The following is a 23,127-nucleotide window of genomic DNA, read 5'->3' on the forward strand; positions in this document are numbered from 1 at the left end:
CTGAGAACCTGCAGAATGTGCAGTGTGGATTTAAGGCAGATACTCAGCTGGGATGCTCCAGTACAGCCATAACCAAAGGTGGATTTTCATAAAACGAATGATACTTAAGCTTCCAAGCTCCTAGGAGAGGTCCTAGTAATGATTGTCTTATTTTCCCTTTTATTTGGGAAAGCAAGGCAATTTATATTCACTTCCTTCATTAATATACTCAAAATTATAGACATTTTAGCCCAAACAATTCCCCTATCCACTTCTAACTCTACCAATTTTTAAAATATTGACCTATTCACATAACTGGTGGTTACCAGCCACAACTCAAGTGTTTAGGGATCATCGTGTCCCCTCTAACTATAGTAACTTCTCCTTGGAAATCACCTGGCTCTCTTTATGGCCCAGCAGCTGAGAGGCTATGCCAGTACGGCCGGGAGGCTGCAGCACCCTGGTCCAGGGCCATGGCTAGAACACATTTGGATTGGTTGTTTATTTTGTTATTATTGGTGGTTAAATATTTTAAATACCACTCCATGTAAACCTGAATATCCAACTGAATTTCAAAACTCCCATAGCTATTGAAGGACAGCTGCAAAGCAATTTCAACTGTTTCGTAGTATCCAATTAAGTTGAAATAGTACATAGGTAGAACTTGAACCCATCTGAATGCCCAGAGTTTCCAAAGTTTTTAGGACAACCTTGGTTAGGTATAGAATTGAGCATTCATTTGATTAATTTTATTTGTTGTAGTGTGATGTTTGACTCTCAAGATCTTGGGGGAGAGGAAGAAGTAGGAATAGATAATGGTTAAATATTTTTCCCTTTCATCTCCTTTTCTGAAGTAGACTATGTTTTAGGAAATGGCTGTTCTCTTACATACTTCTCACTCATTCCCCTGATTATAAATGTTAAGGCCTATATGACTAAATAATTAACATTTTAAATTTGACAAAGCATTATTTATATTTCAAACTCATATGGTTCCCAAATTGAATCAACCATAAATCCTTGATTCATGACACATTAAAAACAACCTCTTTAATTTATGTTAATTAATTAATTACTTAATTAAAATAGAAGGCAGCTCCATGAACTCACCACTCAACCTAAGAACTGAAGGATGACCCCATGTTCCAGTTTACCTGAGAAAGTCTCTGTTTACTACTATTATCCCAGTTTAATTATTAATAGGACCCCCTTTCACTTAAAATGTTCCTGATCTTGATGATATATTACATTTTAACTCACCCCTGTACCTTCCTTTCCTGTCTCATCCTTCTGCTTTACCTCAGTGGAAACACTATTCTTAATGTTGTGTTTATTGTTGTTTGGTGTTTATTTGATTTTTTATTTTTGTCACACACAGGTACATGGCTAAATATTATTTTGTCTATTTTAAAACTTCACAGAAAAGATGCCATGTGATTTTACTTTTCGGGTATTTGTTTATTCACAGTCAACATTATGTTTGTAAAATTTATCCATTCTGTTGCACTTAGAAGTAGTTCAGTCATTTTAATTTTCTCTGCTGTATTACATTCCATCACATGAATATACAATGCATTATTTCCCGGTAATTGTTACATGGATTGTTAAAATTTTAAAGCTGCTACACCCAATCAGCTATGATCTGAACATTCTGATACCATTGTAGAAGCTGCAAACAAGAATTTATATTGGATAACATGTCTGTCTATCTATCTATCTATCTATCTATCTATCTATCTATCTATCTATCTATCTACCTACCTACCTACCTAACTACCTATCCATCCATCCACATATATATAAACACATATATACACACACATGTAAATGAGTAGAATAGCTGTGTATGTGTGTGTGTGTGTGTGTGTGTATGTATATATATATATACACACACACACTCATCTATTGATGGGCACTTGGGTTGTGAGTTGAATTGCTATAGAGTTAGTCAATGTTTAACTTTTAAAATACAATATTACAAATGGATGTTATTTTTTATTATTTTCTCTCTCAAACTCTCTATAACAAAACATCAACAAGTTTTAAAGATTTAACTTTCCAAATATACCTTGTCTGTCCATCTCTTTCCATCTCCCTGCTGTCATTTGCCCTAATTCAAGTCTCTGTCATTGCTCACCTGGATTAATAAAATATTTAAAATATTTTTATCTCTGGTCTCTTTATCTCTACATTTGTTCTTTCTAACCCATTATTAACTCTGCAGCAAGAATCATTTTTTTTTGCAATTTTTATTAATTTATTTTTGTTACAGATGTTTCTCCTCCCCCCCGCCCCAGACACCCTCCTCCAGATCCACTCCCCTCCCCAGCATGGTTGTCTTTGTCCATTGGTTATGCATACATTCACGTAAGTTCTTTTGTTTATCTCATCCATTCCCCCACCCTCCTCCTCTGAGGTCTGTCATTCTGAATCATACTCCTTTCTATCCTTTCTACGTCTCTGGGTCTATTTTGTTCATCAGCTTATTTTGTTCATTATATTCCACAAATAATAGGTAAATCTTACCATATTATTTCCTGCCTTGCAACTCCGAATGGCTTCACAGTGTATGCAGCATAAGTGTTCCAAATTCTCGCCATAGATCATGAAGATCTAGATGATAAGGCCTCTAATAATCTTTCCAGAATCTTCTTTCATCCCCCCTAAATTTATTATTCTCCAATCACACTGGTCTTATTTCAGTTCTTCAAACTAACCTGCACTTTTCTCTTCCCAAGATGTTTTTATTCCCTTTTCCTATGATAATTCCAGTTACCCTTTGGGCTTAAAATAAAGGGTTAGTTCCTCAGAAAACATTGCCTCACCCCATTGTGCATTTGACCGAGGATCCCTTGATAGCATCTGGTGTTCTTCCTTAGCAGCACTCATCAGGCTGTAGTGTTACATTTCTGTGGTTATTGGCTTCATTCCTCCTACTCAACTGGAAATATGTACACACCTGGGGGCAAGGGACCATGACTTTTTTAACCTGACCCATAGTAGGTGCTTAGTACAATTTTTCTGAATGAATTAATGAGTCAGTTGAATATTTATTGTCTAATAAGTTTATTATTTATATTGATTTCTGCCAACTACTCATATTTATTTATGTCAATTAATATTTATTACCATTCAGTGCAGTAATCATCTTGAAAGAGGAAGAGTGTGAATTAATTAATAATAAGCAAAAACTCCTAAATGAATAAACCTCTAAACAGTTACAGGACACAGGAAGACAGTACAAAATTTAAGTATAATCATATTTGGTTGCAACACGTAACGGCTAGAGGAATGCAAGGAAGGAAGAGATCATCTGGGGCTCCAACAACTGGAGTGGGTGGCTCATGAACATAGGATTTGGTCATTTCAGACAACAGATATAGTCTCTCATAGCCAAGTATTTTTCTTTGCAATTGTTATTAATTTATTTTTGTTACAGATGTCTCTCCTTTTTCTCCCCCAGACACCTTCCTCCTGATCCTCCCACCCCCAAGGCCAAGTCTTTTTTAAAAAATACATTTTTATTGATTTTTAGAGACAGTGGAAGGGAGAAAGAGATAGAAACATTGATGTAAGAGAGATACATCAATCGGCTGCCTCTTGCATGACCCCAACTGGGGATTGAGCCTACACCCCAGGCACGTGCCCTGACTGGGAATCGAACTGGGACCTCTCAGTCCATGGGCCAATGCTATATCCACTGAGCCACACCAGCTGCATGCCAAGTCTTAATTATAATAATTATTGATTTTTTACAGCAGTTTTTTTCACTGTTGTCAAGGCCCTCACCGTTATGTTATTAGTTAAAATTCCTTTTTTTCATCTTGACATCAAGCAATGCTATGCCTTCTCTAAAGGAAGGGACTGTCCCGAATCAGAGCTTTTGGAAGAAATGGTGTTCGTGGCACCAAAGTGACAATCCCCCACCCCCAGCAACAGATGAAATATTTCAAAGGAGACATCTGCCACCACTACTGAGATTTTATGGAGTACCCACACAAGTAGACTCACTAAAGTGGGCATGACAGCTGAAAATTATTAAAAGTGTGTGTGTTTTTAAAAACAACTTATGGTTAAGAATTAAGAAATGACTTTTAAATAAGAACAGGATTTTTTTTTTTTTTTTGCAAGTGTGTATATATATTTTTTTGAAGACCCCACACTTGCAAAATCTTTTAGGTCATGTGTTTGCTTTACGAAACATTTGGCAAGTAATAGGTGCCATGGGAATATATCCACTCCATCTGGAATCGGCAGATCCTCCTGGTTTCACTGTACCTGTATTACCACCAGTCCCCATGGCACGCAAATGTTTGTGTTTTCTTTCTTTAATAAATTTTGGATGCAATAAGTAAATGGATGAACCTTATTAAAATGAGTTCTTCCTTAAATTTTGTAAGGCAAATCTTGGGGAAGAAAATAAATATATATATATATGCCAATTTGATGTTTACAAAAATGAAACTTGTGTAGAATATAATTACTTCTTTTCTTGGTAGAACAATTCCTTGCACAAAACAAGGCCCAGTGAACACACGTTATTTTTGACCTAGTTTTTTTTTTGATCCCCCAGAGGAAAACTTTTTAAAGGCATTTCATTTTATTTAGATAATGACAAGTTATGGGTCATGTTGTCCTAACTTTCGTGTTCCTTTTAAAAATTGAACAGATATTGAAACTGGAAAAATGATTGTGTTATCCGATCCATTCAGGGTCAGAGTAAGATTGTTTCTTGCTATATCTTTTTTTATTTCAACTTTTGTCACCAATTGAAAATGGTTATATAATTTTATAAAATGCTTCTGGATTTCTACCCCTCCAATAATTTAATTTACTGTGTTATTTTTTATTTTATTTTATTTTAAAGGAGAGGTTATGTAGAAAATCAAGCTTATAATCTCAGAAATACAGCGTGCCTTGCTTGATATTTGGATCTTTCTTCTTTCATTTTGGCAAGAAATACTGTGGGAATAAGTGTTTCTGCCAAGTATCAGTTATTTAAATATTTCATTACCTCACACACTCACACACATACAAAAAAAAAAAAAAAAAGGACAGAAAAATAGCTTCTCTAAGACAATTGGACAAAGACAAATTCTTGATATACCAAAGACTGGGTTTCTGCCCTTTCTTTAAAGTAATACTAGAATTTTTTAAGCCCTTTTAAACAACTCTAAAGGTATTGATTCTATTAAATTAATTCAAATGTTGACAATTGAAGACATAGTTTTCTAACTAGGAAACATTTTAGTATTTAAAAAGAATTTTTTTCCACAAGAGCAAAAACAAAAAAACAGAATAACAGCAACCAAAAAATATAATAAAGTACTGATCTGAATACACTATTTTTTACTCATTCATTTTACCCCCAAATCATGACCAGAGATTGAGGAAAATCTAGGTGATAGGTGGCATTATTAGGAAGAAGAAAATACACACACACACACACACACACTTTCCAGTGATCTTTTTTCTTCAACATTTTTTTATTGAAAAAATTTTTTTTGGAGAGTGAGGAAGGGATAGAGAGAGAGATAGAAACATCAATGTGAGAGAGAAACATCAATCAGCTGCCTCTTGCATGCCCTCCACTGTGGATTAAGCCCACAACCTGGGCATGTGCCCTGGGAACTGAACCAGTACCTCTCAGACCATGGGACAACACTCGGTCCACTGAGCCACACCAGTCAGGCTCCATTGATCTTAATGCTTCTGCCATTTTCTTCTTACACACAAATTTCTAACTGAAAAAATTTCAGAAGCTAGTAGTCACAAAAAGAGCTTGTGTGTGTGTGTGTGTGTGTGTGTGTGTGTGTGTGTAAGCAAAAATTGTAAGCAAAACCAGATATCCTATATAGAAATTATTATTATTATTATTTTTTATCCTCACCCGAGGATATGTTTCCATTATTTGTTCAGATAGAGTGGGAAGGAGAGAGAGGAGAGAGAGAGAGAGAGAGAGAGAGAGAGAGAGAGAGAGAGAGAAACATCGACGTGAAAGGGACACATCGAGTGGCTGCCTCCTGCACGACCCAATCAGGGCCCGGGACAAATTGCAACCGGGGTACGTGCCCTTAGTGGGAACTGAACCCAGGTATCTCTGGACCTCAGGCTGATGCTCTAACCGCTGAGCAAAACCGGCCAGAGCTAGAAATTATTTTGTATGTGCTAAATTTTTTGTTTGTTTAATTGCTGCAAATACAATTTTGTTTTGTGGCAAGCCATAAATCTAAAAAAATTTGACCTTTAAACTTCACGCAAACCTAAATAGTATTGTCTGGTTTATCTGGCAAGAAGAGTGAAATCATCTTTAGTAGAACACATTTCTAGTTTCATATTTATTTAATCTACCACTTTTTAAATGTGGCCCCATGTCTTTATTGACAAACTTGCCAAAAATAGTCTCAAAAAGGAAAGAAAAGAAAAATAAAGGACTAATATAAATTTTCCAAAATGAATCTTATTAAAACATTGCCTATAATGTTAGGGCATTTGATAGGATTGCTTCTTTTGGACTGAGTTCAAGGGTATTCACTGATAGTTGCAGAATGTCCTTGCTTTTAATCAATGTCAGCCACCTTAAAAACCCATAGTATGGATGTAAGGAAAGCATATTATCAAATTCCAGTATATTATTATTATATTTTAATTTTCTAATGGCATTTCCTTATGTCAGCCTGTCGCTCTATGCCTGATTTTAAATTTCCATGTTGAAATAAAGTGAATTCTTCCACTTCAATTCAGTACAAATGGCTTCTGAATGATAGACACTGAGCCTCAGAGAAGCTGGAGATAGTCAAACCTCTTGGACACAACTTTCTGTGTCAGCTGGGTATAATTTGAACACCAGGAGGTTACACATTGTAGGTTTTTTAAAATTTTCTTTTTCTTTATTGGTCTTAGAGAGAGAAGAAAGGAGAGAGAGAGAGAGAGAGAGAGAGAGAGAGAGACATTGATGAGAGAAAACATTGATTGACTGGCTGCTCCCTGCATGCTCCCCACTGGGGATTTGGCCCACAACCTGGGCATGTGCCCTGACCGGGAATTGAACTGGCGACCTCTTGGTGCAGGAGTCGATGCTCAACTCTGAGCCACACTGGTTGGGCTATACATTGATTCTATGTCAAATGTTAAGTCTCTGATTTTAATGGATGAAAACATCATATTTTTAGATTTTATCTCAGAATAAGCCCTATCAATATCTTATTACCTATATTTTTGTATAAGATGATATTATAAAGATAAAAAGAAGAAATAATTATATTATACATTATAGACAGACTCAACAGTTATTATACTGTGACTTTTGCTGATATTTACAGGATTTCTTCTTAATAATATTTCTGAGGAAAATCTTCTTAGACCTACTTATGGTAAAACTCTAAACATTTCCATAATATATGAATCAGGGGACACCTTGAGTCGGATTAGTACTCTCAAATCTTAGATGTTATAGAACATTAAATTACAGAAATAATATATATCAGTATTTCTAATTTTATTCATAAAAATATGTTTTGAATAGTTTTAATTTATTTGTAAATCTTTGAGAATAGCTTATTTTCTGGTATTATGACGCAGAAGGTGTTTCACAAAATAAGCAATTTCTGAGACATTCTCCTGTAAATTATGGGTTTTCTCCTTTTCTTAAATGTCTTGGCTTAGTCACACACACACACACACACACACACACACACATACACACACACGGCATTTTGTCAAATACATGTGAGTGTTTTTTATTTTATTCCCTTGACTGAAATATTTGGTCAAGGGATTCAAAATGTGAGAGCTTGGCAGAGGTGGATGTAGGTATCTGAGTCCTGAAATGTGTATCGAGGAATCCTCCTTGAGAAAAAAATACAAAATTATAAATATAAAAATAGGTACAGAATCTTGGAAAGAACCCTTGCTGGTAAGGTGCCCAAGTCTTATGCTTTGTTAACTTCTCAGAAATATTCCAGTGAATATAGGAATATAAACTGAGGGAAGCTTCAGATGTTACTCTAATCCTCTTTTCCCTTTCCTTTCTCCTTTTCCTTAATTCCCAAGGGGAAGTGTTCATGCTGACCATCAAACACATTTACAATACTAACATGCAAATGTACTTTTCTCTCTCTTTCTCTCTCTCTATCACTCTGTCTCTGATCTTGTTGGAGACTCTTATCATCCCTTCCTCTTACTAGTTTTAGTCTGGAACATGCTTTGAGAATACCTGGTGGGACAGTCATATTGTTCTTGTTGAGTAAGAAGCGCTCCCCCTTCTCTCTGAACTCATTCTTCCTTGCCATTGATGCTTTCAGAGATAGAAGGCCAAGACTCAGGTGGAGAATTTAGATGAAATTTAAATCTAAAACCAGGTGATGAAAATGGCGAAGCAAACCTGACACGAGACACAGCGATGAGAGGCAGAGACTGGAAGTTGTGCTTCATGAATGGAGCAACAAGGCTTTAGCACAGAACGAATGTTCCCAGATCAACATACATTTCCAATGGTGTGGATCTTTTTTTTTGTTTTCCCTAGAAAAATAGCAATCTGGGTCTTAGAATATTAATATAAAATATAAAATCTTCTGATTTTTAAATTTTGCAAATAATTCCATATTTTCAATAATACACTGAGGGCCAATACAACATGAGCCTCTTGTAGCTAATAGTCACCCATTTCAGGTCTGTAGAGAATTGGTAAAAATGAGGCTGTCAGTCCACTTGGGGTATATGTTACTTAAGCCTGCCTATAGCTTAGGAAAGAGGAATCATCTCTTCCAGCTTAGGTTTTTAGGGATTTTCATACTGTATCAAATGAACAAAGAACATTTTTTAGCTTAGCCATATTCAATGCAAATTTATCTGTCCTCCAATGACCTTATGGGGTGAAGATGGAGATGGAAGAACTAAGAGATAATGGTTGATGGCAAGACAACAGTCAGGTATTCATAATCCTGGCTTTCAAATAAAATAAATACATTTCAGTTTTACCTTAAATGTTATTAACACTTTTATTAGCACTTTCAGGGGATTTCTGTAACTTCTAGTCTGTAGAATTGGTTCCTAATTCTTTGGTGGCATTTCATATCTCAAATCCACTCAGGAGTGCCAAGCTATTGAGGACTATACTATTCCCACATTAAACACAAGAGAAACATAATTATATCTAATGCATTTCCTGTCACTTGGTCTCTTGACATTTCCAGTATGCTCTAGAGCTGAGCATGGAAGAGGTTTTGTGTGCAGTTTAAGTCACTTGCAAAAAAAAGTAGGTCTGGAATCTCATTTCTTTTTTCCTCTAGGGAACATCTATGTGCTAAATTGACATCAACACATGATAGAAATTGGTCACTCCCTGATAGAGTCATTCAGGAATTATTGCTATTTTAAGGCCTATTATTATTTCCAGCAGTTGCTCCTACATTATTCATCACAATACAGTCATCCAGAACTTCCTGACATATCAGTAGTCCTGTTCTTGTTTTTAACATCCCAGTAGCTGGCCCTGCCACCTATGGAGGACATGATAGGGCAAAAGCTCATGGGTGTGTCTCTAAGAAGAAATTCAGTGCACTGGGCTTTCGTCCTTCACTTTTTACATTTCCTAGGAAACTAGATTTGTTTGGGAACCCTGAGCCGTCTTATCTGAATGAAACGAAGCAGGTTTGATTCTGCTTCCTGCCTCCACTAGTCCAACTGTATCTGCAATTTTTTGTGTGTGCATAATGAAGGACACGAACAATGGAAGTGAAGAGAGCAAAGAAGTCAAACACAAAATTTGTTGTGAAATACACAGTGCAAAGAACAAAAACAATGAAGAGAGCCCTGGCCGATTTGGCTCAGAGGTTAGAGTGTCGGCCTGCAGTCCAGAGAGACCCGGGTTCGGTTCCCGCTAAGGGCACGTACCTCAGTTGCAGTTTGTCTCTGGCCCTGGTTGGGTTGTGTGGGTGGCAGCCACTCGATATGTCTCTCTCACGTTGATCTCTCTCACGTCGATGCTTCTCTCTCTCTCTCTCTCTCTCTCCCTCCGTCCCTCCCTCCCACTCTATCTGAACAAAAAATGAAAAAATGTCCTCGGGTGAGGATAAAAAAAAAAAGACAAAGAGAAAAATATAAGACAATAGGAACAAATAAATAGGAGGGAATTGGGAGTAAAGTATGCTCAATGACAAGTAACTCTTTCTTTTTTGACTTGTAAAGAGTATTTGAGTGTTTTACAGAATTCCTTCAGTTTTGTACGAGGGAAATCAATATGACAAGGATTTTTTTTTTTTTTTATTTACTCCTTTCCTCGCTGTCCAATATGCTGATTCACTATAGATTTTACATCTTTCTAGTTACTAAATTAATGTTTCATAGGACATGATGCTAACTGATTGCTTCACCTTACATTCTTTCTTAAAATGTCTTTGTTTTATTTTTGAGGTTTTTGAATCTCTAAGGTTTCAAAGCATGGAAGACTGAAGATTCATTAACTTACGCAATAATGAGTTTCTAATTAAAGGTTTGTATGGATGTAGCCTTACATATGTAAACATTTAACCAACTTCAGAGAATAAATCAACTGAGCATGGCAGGAAAGAGCATGTGAAGTCTCTGCAGCTGTAAGGACTTTGGAAAAACGTAATGGAAAAGGAGTCATTTTAAACCATAGTTCAGTGCTTTATCTGTTTATAGTAGGTAGTATGGACTGATTCTGAGCTGTTGTTTGCTTAGAAGACTGAGTTGTCATTTTTAATTAGTTTTTGTATTTCTTAAAGACTATTTGCTTTTTAAAATCAAGATTACTTGATTGCTAATGACAAGAGTTATTATAGTTACATATTTTTAAAGATAATTTCCAAACCTACCTAACTGGACAGAACTATAATATCTTTAAACTTTAAAATAATTTTATCTTCATTGTTGAAAGTATTACAGATTTCCCCCCTTTTTTCCCCAGTTGATCTCCACTGGGCTCCCCCAACCACTTGGGCCTTCACCACACTGTTGTCTGTGCCCATTGGTTATGCATATAAGCATATCAGTTCTTTCGTTAACCTCTTCCTGCCGTCCCCAGCCCCCCTTCCCTCTGAGATCCATCAGTCTGTGCAATGCTTCCATTCTCTGGATCTATGTTGTTTATCAGATTACTTTGTTCATTAGATTCCAAATATAAGTGAGATCATGTGATACTTAGCTTTCTCTGGCTGTTTCGCTTAACATGATACTCTCCAGGTATGATGTACACATTTTTACAACCAGAAAATTCATATTTACTAATGTTAGTTAAATAAATAGTTTTGGTTTTGGCAAGATGTTTGCTACTAACATTAACATATTTAACAAAACAAACACTTGTGGTTCTATTTGGCTTTAAAATATACTTTATGTCTCCATTTTATTATACCTGTCATAGCCTTCTGAACAAAACACTACAGCAACCAAAAACACATGCCACATACAAAAGGCTTTTACTGATACACTTTTGGTACATCTATGCCATAAGGATGTTTCCCTCTCCAGGTCTTCCTGAACTGCACCGTGTCATCCATTTTTTGTTGCCGTTGTGACTTAATGTATATGATGTCTAGGTGGAGATTAACTTTAGGGTGTTATCTTTGGCTATAAAACACAGATTTTCTTACTGCAGCACCTATTGGTTCACAGATTAAACAGGTGATTAGGTCTGTTCCCACTCGAACAAGCAGCCAGCTAAATTAGACTTAATCAAATTCCTAGGGACTGATTGCAGGGTGCAATGTTCTGAGCACATAGCACATGCCAGGCACTGTCTACAACGTAGGGAAAAAATGACAGACAAAATGCTTATCCACAGGGGGCTTCTATTCTAATGGGAGAAGAAGGATTATGAATAAGCCGAATAAGTGAACTGGGTGGAACATTCCAAGTCAATAAGTACCATGGGGAACAAGTGAAACGGGAGGGTGGGGGTGCAGGCAATTATATGAGAATCGTAACGTACAAAGGGAGACCAGAAGTGGCCTCACTAAGAGAAACATCTGTAACAAAAATAAATGAATAAAAATAGGGAAAAAAAATAATGTTATAAAAAAAAAAAAGACGACATTTGAAGGAAGATTTGAAGAAAGTGAGGAAGTGAGTCATAGGAATGAGTAGGGATGTGCGCAGATAGACAGCTGCCAGGTAGGAAGCCCAGGGGCAGGAGTCTGCCTGGTGGCTTCAGTGAAGATAAGGCCCCTGTAGCCTGAGAGGAGTGAGCCCCAGAAGAGCAAAAGGCAGTTAGGTCAGAGAGATGAGACGGGTGGATCTTTGAGGGCTTGTAGACCCTCAGGAAAAATTTGAATTTTAGTCTTCAGATGGGAAGGAAGACGCTAAGCAGGGGCGAGTCAGCATTTCTGTAGGATCTACCAAGATCTACTGAATAGTGAACAGACAGAGGAGGGCAAAGCTGGAGGCCGAGGGATCATTTATGAGACTAGTGCAGTGGTCTAGCCACAAAGAGACATTTTTATCAATTGCCTTTAAAGTTTCTCCAGTTATCACCTTTGAATACTTTAGTTCACCACCCTCACAGAAAAAATTAGTCAAGCATTGAGAAGTCACCCAGAGTACAGAATTCCACTCTTCACATTTTCCCCTGTCACAGAAATGGCCACGAGGAAAGTCTCCCGTCAAACCTTGTGACATTTTGGTAAATATGTAATTATACATGCAGCATCTTCATATGTTCGGTTCAGCAACCAATTAATATAAACCAGATGTGCGGCAAGCCAGAATGTGCTCTGGAGGTTGTCCTGAGAAAGTAAAGACGCAGTGATTTAGAGCGCACACCTGCAGTTCTCGCTGCTGTGTGCTGCTTCTGCTGCAGCTTCGACATCAGGTGCTTAAGGGAAACCTCAGCTCCCCAAATCCTCTCCTGTTGATGAAGTGGAGGGACACTGGGTCAACAAGATCATCTAATCACCTCATTGCAAAGCACAGAGCACTAGGGAATGGCATCTTCGTAGAAGAGGTCACTAAACCTCAACGGGTGTTTAACATGATCTGCTTGCTTTAGAGTGAGTTCGAAGCAATCGTTTCAAGTGATTTGTGAAAATAAAGGCTCAGAAAAAATGTAAGAACAGGTAGGAATATTTGAAAAGTTGCAAGTAAAATTGTAACCTTGTTCTGTTCTCCTCCTAAGCCAAGAAATAGGAATTTTCACTTTAAACAAGATCATGTACGTAAGACATTTAAAAGAACGATAAAGAAACATGGCTTAAGTTAACAAATAGTCAAAGAAAAGGAAGGAAATCTTGAAATTTACATTACTTATAAGAATAATCCAGAATCATTGTCAAACAAAGCACTAACCACAGCTTAGATCAAGTGGTCTTGTTGTTTATTTTAAATTTCCTTGCTTTGCTGCTGAAGTGTTGAGTGGAACTTTACAATCGGAGCAATATGCATACTTAAAATGTTTTTTAAAAATATTAGAAGTCCAGTTATTATTGAGGACATTGGCAATAACTCCATCCTACCTGGATCCTGATTTTTTTTTTTTTTTTAGATTTTAGTTATATCCACTTAAATCATTACATATATATTTTAAATGAAATACATAATTGCAACAATGCTTTATTAACAAAGATTTTGTTAACCTATCACCCAAATTTTATTACCATTGATTCTTCTCTTGAATAAATGAATCCCAATTTCATATAAACCATACAATGTCCAGGATGGAATAATTTTTGCATCTAGTAAGGTGCAATTTGGGTTGTTTTTCTCTTGGTCAGGATAAACTTGGACTTCCTCCTTTTAATCAATAGATCAAGAATATTTTTGCAATGGAAGTGCAATAAAGAGGTTTGTATTTTAGGTTACAGGAGCAAACACACACAAATGGACAAGAGTTGTAAATGGCGATGGCAGAATGCATATTCTCTTAGGACAGGAAAGTCAGAGTTCTCTTCAGTGCTGTTCACTCCTCCCCGTGACGTAACAATGGATCCTAGAATACTCAGCTCTGCTGAATTTCTCTTCGTTCCTTAGCAGAAGTCACTTGGATTCTGTGGTTTTATTTCCTCACTTAATAAAGCAAAACAATAGCATTTCTTCTATAAATATTAGGGTGATATAAATAATGATGTTTGATTTTTTAAATATCTGGACAAGATAAATGACTAGAGAGCAAGGAAACACCCATGTTCTCTCACTCTCTTTTTTTTTAAGAAAAAAAAAATTAAAATTAATTTCATTTGAAGAAACCCAGATGTCCTCATGATAGGTCCGGTCTGCCAAAAGAGTTCTTTAGAAATTCTCTGATGAGTCAAAATTCCAAGGTTCTTTCCCATGTTGGCTTGTGTGGTTCTCCAATATTGCTTTGAGTTAGGTCAGAGTGATAAGGCATCTCTTATTAAAATGTTCCTGTAATCCTCTCAGTTGTCACTTAATTCCAAATCTAGAATTTCTCCAAAGTCTTATCCCAATAAATCATTTTTCATTTCCCACTGACGCATGAGCAGAGCTATAAACTAAACAATGAAGGGAACAGTATTTGTATGAATGTTTCAAATACCAATTGATTGATGATTGATTCAAATACTAATTGGTAATATCTGTGTACAGTAGTTTTCATTGATGTATGTTATGCTTAACTAGTCATCTGTTTAGGATATCAACACTGTATTTGGACAATATTTATTAAACTTTGTTTAATTATCTTTTATAGATTATCAATAGAGCATTTTAAAAATGAGTGAAAAGTGTGCGCAGAATGCTTCTTCATAACTGAATGGATATATATAATTTTCTCCTTGGTAAAATTTCCCAGAGACCCTCCTCTGAAGTAGTCATTTAAATGATAGTGGTCTTTGGATGATGCTTTAGGATTAGATAATAAGGGTATGACTCATAAACATGTCATTTAAACATGGGAACAAGTAACTAGAACCCATTCTCTCTAGCCAAAACCTCTCATTTTTATGGGTTTTTCCACCCCCATGAATAGCGTACACCTCCAGTCTTTAAACTGGCAGGTTTTCTTAGAAAAATGACCAATTCTATGATGAGAAATACCTAAATCCCACAAGTAAAAGAAGCAACCTCTTATTACTCTTCCTGTTCAGTATATGAAAAGCAAAAGTACGTGAGAACCAGACCCAACCTGTAATTTGGTAGCCAAACAACAGATCTGGGCTGTAACAGGAAAAATAAAAATATAGCTTTACTTTGGTATTCTTGGCTGGTCTGCCCTAGAGGAGTGAAACTTAGCTTGATTTTCTCGCTTCCTGAACAACGTTCTTGTCTGCCACTAGAGTCCAACTAAAGAAGCTTATGCACATGGGGAGTTCAATGCTTGCATCCCTTTCAAGGATGGAGACTGAGAAGTATATGCTTTGTGTTTGCTCTGTCATGTATAAGACCTTCCTCTACTGATCACACGCTTTCTGCAAAGTGCATTTTAGGGTTGAACTGTTTTAGGCTGTATTTTTTCTCTCTCTCTCTCTAAGTATGTGATAAAAGATAAACTGAGGCACATTAACATTTTCAAGCATTTATTTCAGGCACATTATTTGAGCATTTATTGTTTGAGTTGGGCAGCACCAAACCGAAGGTGGTTAGGAGCACTGCATCAGCAGAAGCTACAGGGGAGGTTTGCACAAAGGAGGGGAAGCAAAATAAGATTACTTCATTAGTTATAGTTTAAGCAGCTGTCTTATTTGGGACGCCTAAGTGGCTGTTTGGAATTGGTTGTTCTTAAGTGTAATTTTTGCAGATTCAAGTGCATTGGCTCTGGTTTAGATTTTTGTTTGCTTACGTAGGCTACCAAGTCCTTAGAGCCACCTCAGTCTACTGGTCTCCTTGTTTAATTAACAATAAGAACACCGTTAACTTCACTATCGGAATAATCAACATTCCTCAGATTCATGATCGACTGCAATTTGCTTAGTGATAAAAAGGACAGATCTTCCTATTTTAGTCTTTAATGCAATAAAAAAGAAATTGATGATAGCTTTTTAAAAAAACTCAATACCACTGATATACATTGACCCTTTTGAGTAAGGTAATAACATATTTAGATCTATCAATTTCACTATGAAAAAAATATGTGTGTATGCACACATTCACACATATAAATATATATATCTCTATATATGTACACATACATAAAACACACATATACATTTATAGTATATACATATGTGTATGTAGTTTAATGGGGGATATTTATATTTACCTTGGTCTTTATAATAGCAACAAAAACAATGAAGACAGTGTGATTATTCTATAACTGTCATTGAAGACAAGATTTTTGTCATAGATAAGTAAAGAAAAGGAAATTTGGCACATTTGTAAGAGAAATAGGTTTTAATCTATGCAGAGTCCCCGAAGCACAAATCACTCCATCAAAATGTTGGGAATCTGAAACTCAAAAGGAGGCTTGTTGCCTTGCCAATACCTCTTTATCTACTAAGTGATCTGGAGTCAAAGCAGGGATTAGACTCAGGCCAGTGAGTCCCCCTTATTCTAGATTGCCTTGTAACCTGAGGTGTTTAGATTTTAGGTGTTACTATTTTTTTACGTCCTTAGCATTCAATTCTATTTCCCTTTTTATTGAGTAGTGTGTGTGTACTAATCAAACCTTGACACTCTAAAGAACATGTGCAAAATTGTTTCCACCATTAAATAAAATTGTAAATGATAAGATTTTGTGTGCAGTATGTATTCATAAAACAGTTTTGTAAGATAGAGTATTTTCCCAGTATATGGGAAATCTATAGAATCTTTTGGTGGGTTCATTTTTTATGAGAAGAAATAAAATGTTACTAATTCTGGCCCTGGACAGGTGGCTCAGTTGGTTGTAGTGTCATCCTATATATCAAAAGATTGCAGGTTTGATTCCTAGGTGTGGGTTGTATCCCCAGTCGGGGTGTGTAAGAGAGGCAACTGACGAATGTTTCTTTCCCACATTGATGTTTCTCTATCTCTACCTTTATTCCTTTCTCTTTTTCTAAAATCAATAAATGTATTCTTGAGTGAGGATAAAAAGAAAGAAAAATAATATAACCAATTCTGGCAAGCCTCTGTATTTAACATATGTGTAGCACAATAGGAAAAATACTAGTTTTTTCCATCTTCCCTAGCTTGGCCCTAAATTAGTCAAGTTGATCTCTGTGTTGCTAGTTGCCATTACTTCCCAGTTCTCTTCTGGGACTAGGAAAGGTGAGGGCAAGGAGAAGTAAAAGATGTTTGTGCTTCAGGACCATTGATGCGAGTGTGAGAATGAAGGCTAATGCTTTGAGTTGATGAGGCTGTTACAAGGGGATTTGGGGAAGAGAGGTGTTTTTAGGATGTGGAAAGTGTTTCTGAGGCTAAGAAATAGACTTCATATCTCCTAAATTACTCCAGTGTTAGATATGCTTAACCCTGAGAGATGCCAGTATCACTCATGAGATGGTTCACAGCTTCTGAAGGTGGGAGCTAACCATTAACAACTATGGCCTTGAGGGTCCCAGTGAAAAACACCTGCATGTAGCAAAGAAGGCTCCTGATGGTCTCATCTGGTGAACTTAAAAGCATTGTCCAGTGTGTACTGATGACTGGAGTACCCTGCTTCGAGTGGTCTGGAATGACCCAAGAGAAAATCATGACTAAATAACATTATTCCAGAAAGACAGGAGGGAATTCTGAACAGATTGTTTGGTAAGAGAAATTTGGAAAAAAAAAAAAATGTTGAGGACTAAAGGTCATTTACATAACAGATAACCTAGCCCACTCGGATGGGTTCTCTTCCCACACCCTTTTTGGTCTATGTGCATATCCTTCATCCAAACTTTGAAGTGAGAAAGATGAGTTGAAGAAAAAACACCATGAACATTATTTCCTGGCATCTCACCCAGGAATGAGTGATGAATAGAGCCTGGAAACAACTTTAAAAGCCATTTTCTTTGCTCATGTGAGGTCGGGAGGTTTCTCTGTGAAACTCTCTGGGCACTAGAATGAATGAAAATGGCACAAAACACACCCAAGTTCTATCATTGATTTAAAGTGATTGATGGCGGGTCTTGTCTGATTGTGCTATATTGTCCAACCATCCATCATTCCAAACAAACACTGTACTCCATAGTCCAATATACACTTACATGTGGCCAAAGAGTTGAGGATTTGCTTTTTTTCCCAGAGAGCATTTGGTTGTGGGCTGGGGGGAGAAAGAGAACATGTTGCTTCCTATTATGAAACTGCAAGATATTTGTCTGTGAGGAAGAAAATACTCTGATGACACATGCTAAATTCTTGTTAAGTTTATGTAGGAGTGTGTTCATTGCTATTGAGCAAACCACATTTCCCACACTTTCCTCAGGCCGTGTCTTCCCCAAGCTTTTCACAAGGTCTAACATTTGTCCTAATTCCTAGACCAACCCTGGGTTGAGACAGGAAGTTATTTTTTTTAGAATACCTAAAAAATAGTCATTCCTTAAAAGTATTCCTTACTCATTACCCCAAACATAGGATATAAAAAAAAATATGAAGAAAGAAATAAAAATCACATATGATCCTCTCTGACCTTACATTTTATTTATTTATTATTATTATTTATTTATTAATTTATTTTTGTTGCCAATGTTTCCCCTTTTTCCCCCTAGACATCCTTTTTCCGATACCAGCCTCCCACAGAATTGTTGTCTATGTCCATTGGTTGGTTATGCATAGATACATGTAAGTTCTTTGGTTTATCTCTTCCCTTCCCCCACCCCTTCTTCTGAGGTTTGTCAGTCTGAACCCTACTCCTTTCTATGTCTCTGGGTCTATTTGTTCATCTGATCCCACATTTTAAAGAGTATCTTCACTCTTTCCCAGTATGAGATGTTTCCTAGTTGTTGATATTTATATCTAGTTTGTTATACTTACATCTTTCTCCTTTGACTATAAAAGTAAGATCACACTATATATGAAGTTTTGTGTTCTCCCCCCCCCACCCACACACAATATTATATCATGAGCGTTTTAGTAAGGTCATTGCAAAATCTCATAGTACATGATTCAAAGGCAGACAGGGAGTGTTAGCCTCTCCTGACTCACTCTGCTGGGTTACTAAGGCTGTGTAGGGCTGTGCTGTTGGGCACTAAGGACAAGCTGCCGTTTCTGAGTCACCATCACTGCTTATCTCACCCACGATGTGGTGTACTGTACTTACCTCTGGGTTCCAAGGTCGAGCTCAGAATCTAGCGCCTCATATCCTGCAACGCCTCCAGTCACATAACATCTCATGTCCAATCCAGCCCTAGGTGCCACAGTTACTAGTTCCTAGAACTTGGCTTTTATCTCAGTCATCATTCAAGTCCCTATTTTCACATGGTAATGAGGACCAGGCTTTGCTCTTACCAGGTATAATACCTCTCTACCTTTCTTTTCTGAACACCTGTTTTTCTAGAAACTAGAGAGGCATGCTGTTCTGGTTTAACATCTGAGTATCACTAGCTTTGATCCAAGCCTACCCCTCCCTGCTTCCCTGATGCTGCAATATGATTATCTCTTAGCAAGTTCCACTGTGTCTTAGATCCTGGAGCTAAGCCTGTGTAATGAATATGTGTGGCTGTATTCCATGGGTACACTTTGTTTTCTTACCTGTTAACACCAGCCAGACCTTCTACCATCATCAACTCTTAAGTCCTACAGAAAACAGATTCTCTTTGGCTAGCTATAGTTATATGTAAGCTACTTAGATGAAGGAATTTCTCTAGGTTCACTTTCTTCCATTCTTTTCAAAACTTTATCCTAACTGGTTTCTTTAATACCTAGAGTTTTCTTCTTTGGGAAGCTCCTTCAAAGGGAAATTTTATTCAGGTGGTTTATATGAATTTTAGGGTTCACATCTCCCAAGGTGTTTCATCTTGGCTCATTACCTTAAGCAAGTGGTTCTCAACTGGACTGGGCTTGACTTTGCCCCACAGGGGACAATAGACAATGTCTAGAGATAGAGTTTATTATCAAAACTGGAGGAATATCACCAGCATCGTGTGAGTAGAGGCCAGGAACGATGTTAAATATCCTATAAGGCACAGGACTGGCCCAAATGACAAATAATTAGCTGGTCCAAAGTGTAAATAGTGCCAGGATTGGGACACTCTGACTTAAGCTTTCTACTTTATGTCCTATGAGCATATGAGGCCACACAACTGTGGTTCAAAGCATGCTGTACCTCCTCTTTCTCAATGGTTCTTGGAGAGACACTCAACATCCCTCCACCTGCCTAACTCACTAGAGGGTAGTTGAAAGAACCTTAGAATGAACATCTGTATGAGCACCACCTAGATTCTGCACTAATACTCTATTTGCTTTATCACATATCTAATTATCCATCTGTTCACCTTAATTTTTGATGCATTTCAAAGTATGTTCCAGTTATTAGTACACTTCACCCTTAAATAGTTCAGCTTGTACATGAGTACTAGAATTTATATTTAATATATGTTCACATATTTTTGTGATAAAATGCATAAATCTTAAGTATACCAGTTAATGAATTTTGAGAAATACATATACCTGTTTTACCTAAATCAGAACAAATCTTTTTTAAAGAACAAAGCTGAATTCATTATCCATTAAGACTGATGTATGCTCCATGTGTGAGCAGATTCAATATACTATATTCTTCTGTAGATATTTATATATCTGAAACTATCTGAGGAATTGTTTGAGAATCACAAATTCCTTTACTTAAACCCTGAGTAAAGAATTCCAAGGTAGGGCCTAGAAATCTATGTCTTAAAAACTCTCCAGGTGATTCTGAAATTAGTTAAATTTGGAAATCTTGTTCCTAGGTTTGTATGCCCCAAACTTGTCTGATAACATTCATCCAAGGGGGTGCTTGTTAAATGTTCAGATTACTAGGCCTTTCCCCTGGAAATTCTGATTCATTAGGGATAGTCAGGACTCAGAGTTTGGGTTGTCATTTTCATTCTTGTATTTTACTCAGCCTTTCATTCACTCATGCTCTTATTTATTTTTTTAATCCTCACCCAAGGATTTTTTTCTATTTATCTTCAGGTAGAGTGGGAGAGAGGGATAGAGAGAGAGAGAAACATCGACATAAGAGGGACACATCAACTGGTTGCCTCCAAAATGACACCGGCCAGGGCTGGGGACGATCTGCCACCAAGGTACGTGCCCTTAACCAGAAGTGAACCTGCGAGTCATTGGTCTGCAGGCCGACGCTCCAACCACTGATCCAAACTGGCCAGGGCCATTCTCTCATTTATTACACACATATATGCTTAGTGCCACCAAGACAATCCTGGGCATTGGGCAAGCGTAAAAATCACTTCATCAAATATAAAAATAATATCAAGGTTGAAAATAGAATGTGACTCAGAAATATTAGGTGGTAACTACAATCATAACCTCTCTCCTAGCCACTCCTCATTCTCCCACAAGTGCTGCTGCAGTCAAATGTATAATGTAGACAATACATCCAAAAAGGGAAGGAAGTCTTATCCTGAATCGTCTAACACTCAGCCACAAGCCAGGAGATTGAGTTAGGAGACAAGAGTTCTGTGAGGTTACAGAAGTATAATCCTGGAACATTGGCCACATCCACAACCTCAATTTTGTGAAGAATCTTGCATCCAAAATAAATTCATGAGCCACATAACCTCTTGGACCCATGAAAAGGACTCGGTAGTGTTTTTCTAATCACTTGGACATGCTGTTGTCATTTAATATATCAATTTTTGTGTCTTTCTTTTTTGTAAAGGTTCTTGCCTCTCATCATTCTAATATAAGCTCATGAAAGGGGTGCGGTAAAATTAGAGCCCCTGGGCTGGGCATCCTCATTCAGATTTACTAAAATGATGAATGTTTGTTTAGAAAAATAGCAAGATACTCTTTTTACTCTGATGGAGAATACAGACGGTTGAACCAACCCTCCCAGCACCTCTGTGTGTTCACCAACCCAGAACTTCTTGTATTTTTTTCTACATTAAGCAGAATGATGGGAGTCATAAGGTGGCTATATACAAACTGCCCTAGGAGTACAGAGCTGGGGATTTTATATCTGTCTGAGATTTAAAGCTCTTATGGTGGAGGTGGCACTGGGTAAAAACATATTCTAGGAGAAGGGACAGGTATGGGCAACAGCATCCTTGCAGGGAAGTATAAGACATGCTTGCAAATGCAGTTATATGTTTTGATTGAAGTGTAGTGGGTGTGAGAAGAGTCAATAACTATAGAAGCTGGAAATGTAGCTCTGGCCAGTTGGGCTCAGTGGTTCAGTTTCTGCTAAGGGTGGGTACCTCAGTTGCAGTTTGACCCTGGCCCTGCTTGGTCGTGAGGGTGGCAGCCACTAGATGTGTCCCTTTCGCGTTGATGTTTTTCTCTCTCTCTCTCTCTCTGAACAAAAAATGGAAAAATGTCCTCAGGTGAGGATTAACAACAACAACAAAAAAGCTGGAAATGTAGATTTGGGCTAGATTATAGCAGGTTTTGAATTTTAAGTCTAAGAGTTTAGTCTTTATTTTATGGGCAATAAGGACCCACTGAGCAGAGTGTGTTATAATCAAAGCTCCATTATAGCAAAATTACTTTGGCAGCAGCTTGGAGGATGAGAGGCAGCATGGACTTAAGACTCAGAAGACCGAATCAGTGTGCCGGGTCAGCCATGTGTTAGCTGAGGAAACTGGGATAATTCACCAAAGCTTTCTACACTAGTTTCTTCATTTGCAAAATGGGTATGATAGTACCTGTCCTGCAGAGGTTTGACATGGATATGAGATAATGCATTTAAAAGACCACTGTGTAGCCTGTAGTCTGTGTTCACTGGAAAAGAGGCAATAGGAGGCAGGCATATTTAAGAGGGTTTCTCAATAGTTTGAGTGAAAACCATGAGAGACTGAAGAAAAGGGAAGGGATATCAAAGATAACATAGAAGAAGCATATCTAGATCTTAAAAGGAATGGAGAAAAATAAAAATAAAAAATGCTGTATGTTGACAATTGGTGACTACAAGGATGAAGATGCCATGGCAGAGGCAGGAGCACTAAAGAAGGAAGATATCTGGTACTTTCAATAGGAAGCACATATCACAGAGTATTTAGTTGTATGGCTAGCTTTTTCCTGAAAATAATATTAATCATAATAGCTAAGAAATACCACTATTATTGTATAATTCTTCATGGCAAAATACTACATTATTTATTGTATATTATCCCTATT

The sequence above is a fragment of the Molossus molossus genome, unplaced genomic scaffold (assembly GCF_014108415.1).
Source record: "Molossus molossus isolate mMolMol1 unplaced genomic scaffold, mMolMol1.p scaffold_m16_p_11, whole genome shotgun sequence".
NCBI lineage: Eukaryota > Metazoa > Chordata > Mammalia > Chiroptera > Molossidae > Molossus > Molossus molossus.